Source organism: Salmo salar, chromosome ssa04, assembly GCF_905237065.1.
Source record: "Salmo salar chromosome ssa04, Ssal_v3.1, whole genome shotgun sequence".
Taxonomy (NCBI): domain Eukaryota; kingdom Metazoa; phylum Chordata; class Actinopteri; order Salmoniformes; family Salmonidae; genus Salmo; species Salmo salar.
The window spans coordinates 37,664,155-37,668,685 of record NC_059445.1 but is presented as its reverse complement, the minus strand read 5'-3'; the positions used below and the strand labels follow the sequence as shown (position 1 = coordinate 37,668,685).

At 46.0% G+C, this 4,531-nt stretch overlaps 1 long non-coding RNA gene across 1 annotated transcript; it reads left to right on the top strand.

Moving 5' to 3' along the window:
* The first annotated feature begins 656 nt into the window (after window positions 1–656).
* On the top strand, window positions 657–2,566 carry LOC123742575 (uncharacterized). Its single transcript, XR_006769732.1, has 3 exons — window positions 657–1,070; window positions 1,618–1,950; window positions 2,043–2,566. It is a non-coding gene; the product is annotated as an uncharacterized lncRNA (long non-coding RNA).
* Window positions 2,567–4,531: the final 1,965 nt, after the last annotated feature.

The window sequence follows — 4,531 nt, the reverse complement described above, 5'->3', positions numbered from 1 at the left end:
CTAGAGCTTCCGGCGACAGTTCCCCATCCAGAGCTTCCGGCGACAGTTCCCCGTCCAGAGCTTCCGGCGACAGTTCCCCGTCCAGAGCTTCCTGCGACGCCCTACAGTCCGGAACCGACAGAGACGGCCCACAGTCCGGAACCGACAGAGACGGCCCACAGTCCGGAGCCTGCAGAGACGGCCCACAGTCCGGAGCCTGCAGAGACGGCCCACAGTCCGGAACCGGCGCAGCCAGAGTCGCCCTACAGTCCGGAACCGGCGCAGCCAGAGTCGCCCTACAGTCCGGAACCGGCGCAGCCAGAGTCGCCCTACAGTCCGGAACCGGCGCAGCCAGAGTCGCCCTACAGTCCGGAACCGGCGCAGCCAGAGTCGCCCTACAGTCCGGAACCGGCGCAGCCAGAGTCGCCCTCCAGTCCTGAGCTCCCAGAGTCGCCCTCCAGTCCGGAGCTCCCAGAGTCGCCCTCCAGTCCGGAGCTCCCAGAGTCGCCCTCCAGTCCGGAGCTCCCAGAGTCGCCCTCCAGTCCGGGGTCCATCCGGGGTCTGCACCTTTGGGGGGGGGGCGTACTGTCACATCCTGACCAGTAAAAGGGGTTGTTTGTTATTGTAGTTTGGTCAGGGCGTGGCAGGGGGTGTTTGTTTTAGGTGTTTCGGGGTTTTTTGGTTAATGTTCTATGTTGGCATATTTCTATGTTCGTTCTAGTTTTCTATTTCTATGTTTAGTTTATTGGATTGACCTTCAATTGGAGGCAGCTGTTCCTCGTTGTGTGTTTATTTTGGTTTTCTTCTAAATAAAGAAGATGAGCATACACATTCCCGCTGCGTTTTGGTCCACTCCTTACGACGAACGTGACAGCCAGCTAGCTCACTCAGCCAGACAGTTTTATTTAGCTAACATTAGCTAGCTAGCAAGCTACTGTAACTGTTATTGCAGCTTTCTGTTTGTATGTAGTTGCACTTCAATGGCATCCCTCGGGGAGATTTTATTTTATCTTTCCAACCAGGCGAAGTACTATGAAGACAGCACTGATCTCGGCAAGAGGCGCAACATGCAGAGAAATTCACAATTCAGGGTAATGTTAAGCAGTTAACTTCTATTAGATAACTGGACGGATTTCGTATGGACAACCATATTCCATCTAACGTTAACTTGTTGCTAGCTATACCTATAGTTCAGTGGAGGCTGCTGAGGGGAGGATGGTTCATAATAATGTCTGAAATGGAGTAAATGGAATGGTATCAAACATGTAATTTCCATGTGGTTGATACCATTCAATTGACTCCATTCCAGCCATTATTATGAGCCGTCCTCCCCTCAGCAGCCTCCACTGATATAGTTATATGTCTGTCATATTGAGGTGTCTAGCTATAAGTTAAACCTGATCAATCAAATGGATAGGTGTAAGCAATTATGGTATTTCCAAATGCCCTTAACTAGGTGTCTTCGCTAGACAGACACAGAGAGGGGGGAGGAAGAAAGTGAGAAAGAAAGGATGAAAGTGAGAGAGGGAGGGAGAGAGAGGTGGGAAGTGAGTGGAATACAGACAGGGAGAGAAAGACAGCAGTGAAAATGTACTTAGACTTGAGTATTTCAACAACTCTTCTCTTCAAACTTGTTAGGTAATCATATCTACCTACCTACGGGGGAAGGATGGCCAGCAACACAGGGAGGTGATTTTTACTAAAGAAGAGAAGGAGGCCGTGCTGACCGAGATGTATGCTGGTCATTTCGGAGTGAAGCGCATGATTGCCAAAATCAACCTACATTTCTTCTGGGCAAGTAAAATAACCTTTTGTTTATTAATCACATTATATTATATCTGAAATTATTATGAGTTCAATGAATGTCATATCAGAGAGCACCCTGTCTAGCCTGCCAGAAGATTGAGAGGGCGAAGACTGTGGCACTGGAATTGAAGCCCATCAAAGTTGTTTCACCATGGCATATGATCGGTAAGTGACCCAATTCAAATTTGAAGTGTAACTTGCTTGTTTACGTCTCTGTCTTCTACCCTGTTCCCTTTAACTCTGCTCCTGTTCTCCAGGAGCTTGGGGTTCTACCCAACACCCAGACTTGGATCCACCTGATGTCCTTCATTACCAACCACCCTCCAACTTTTCATTACATCATCTACAGATACTGTTGTTGTCATGATGTCATTATCTGCTAAGAAGGGTTTCTTGCTCTATCATACCGGGCACATAATATGTGAGATACACAGATTAACTAAAAACACTAGCACTGCAAACACCCAGAACAAAGAGAGCAGCATTGCCTGGACTTTGCAGTCTACCTCTTCAAGTCCCCCTTCTGAGACTGGCTGCCTGTTGAGAACAAGTGACAGGCAGAACCTCCCACCCACACAGCAATCACCTCCTCTATATTACAAACACCAGAATTCAGTATTTTAGTCTATGATTGTCATGTGAGTGCACCAAAAAAAATCTGTGAAAATACATTTATGACACAACTGTACCAAAAACGATCAAAATTTATGTATTAAAATCTTAAATATTGGTTGGTTTTCACAGCTGTTTCACAAGGTGTTCATTATTGTAAGTTGTAAGGTATCCTTTGATGGTATTAATTTCATTGTTGTATCCTAGGACCTGCAAAATATACATATATATATTAAACCACAAGGGTGTATTAATGAGCTATGCGAAATATATAAAAACAAAAAATCATAATAGAGGAAGACTGAAATTATATTATTTCAGTGTAGATAAGGGAAGGTTAAAATGAAAACATGACAAGCCAGTGTATGAATCAAACGGATATGCATATGAATGGAGTGGAAATTAGCTGAATTTGTGATCTGTAAGGCAAATAACTTTAATGTGTCAAGCAGATTAGATGTTTTCTTTGCCATTTCCAAAATGTAGCCACGTTTAAGACATGGATTTCATGTTGTAGTGTTAACAAGGTACCCAAAAGTAGTTCAAAATGAATGTTTTCATTTTATTAGCTAAACAAAACTTGTCAGTTAAGAACAAATTATTATTTACAGCGACGGCCTAGGAACAGTCGGTTAACTGCCTTGTTCAGGGGCAGAACGACAGATTTTTATCTTGTCAGTTCAGGGATTTGATCTAGCAACCTTTCGGTTGCTAGACCAAAGCTCTAACCACTAGGCTACCTGCCGCCCCAGTTTCACTCAGATATCATATTAAAAACCTACAAAATGTCTCTCCAACCCATGGCAAAGTGAGTAAAATTGCATAAAATGTGTGATAAAATTGCAAAATCTTATCTCCGCCCACGGCAAAATGTGTAGAATTGCAGCAAACTTGCTTTAATCAATCAAATGTATTTATAAAGCCCTTTTTACATCAGCTGATTCACAAAGTGCTGTACAGAAACCCAGGCGAAAACCCCAAACAGCAAGCAATGCAGATGTAAAAGCACAGTGGCTAGGAAAACTCCCAAGGCCAGAACCTAGAAAGAAACCTAGAGAGGAACCAGGCTCTGAGGGGTGGCCAGTCCTCTTCTGGCTGTGCCGGGTGGAGATTATAACAGAACATGGCCAAGATGTTCAAACGTTCACAGATGACAAGCAGGGTCAGATAATAACAATAACAGTGATTGTAGAGGGTGCAACAGGTCAGCACCTCAGGAGTAAATGTCAGTTGGCTTTTCATAGTTGATCAATCAGAGTTAGAGACAGCAGGTGTGGTAGAGAGAGAGTCCAAAACAGAAGGTCTGGGACAAGGTAGCACGTCCATTGAACAGGTCAGGGTTCCATAGCCACAGGCAGAACAGTTGAAATTGGAGCAGCAGCATGACCAGGTGGACTGGGGACAGCAAGGAGTCATCAGGCAAGGTAATTCTGAGGCTCAGGTCCTCAGAGAGAAGAGAGAGAGAAGGAGAGAGAGAAGAGAGAAAAAAGAGGGAGAGAATTAGAGGGAGCATACTTACATTCACACAGGACACCGAATAAGACAGGAGAAATACTCCAGATATAACAGACTGACCCTAGCACCACGACACATAAACTATTGCAGCATAAATACTGGAGGCTGAGACACGGGGGTTGGGGAGACACTGTGGCCCTGTCCGACGTGCCAATGAGGCAGGATATAACCCCACACAATTTGCCAAAGCACAGCCCCCACACCACTAGAGGGATATCTTCAACCACCAACCTATTACCCTGAGACAAGGCCGAGTATAGCCCACAAAGATCTCCCACAAGGCACGAACCCGAGGGGGGCGCCAACCCAGACAGGAAGATCACGTCACTGACTCAACCCACTCAAGTGATGCACCCCTCCTAGGGACGGGATGGAAGAGCACCAGAAAGCCAGTGACCCAGACCCCGTAATAGGGTTAGAGGCAGAGAATCCCAGAGGAGAGAGGGGAACCGGCCAGGCAGAGACAGCAAGGGCGGATCGTCGCTCCAGTGCCTTTGCGTTCACCTTCACACCCCTGGGCCAGACTACACTCAATCATAGGACCTACTGAAGATATGAAAGATGTAAGAATGAAACAGTGCTGAGGTCACCAAGTGCAACATAGCTTCAGCGTGAAAAT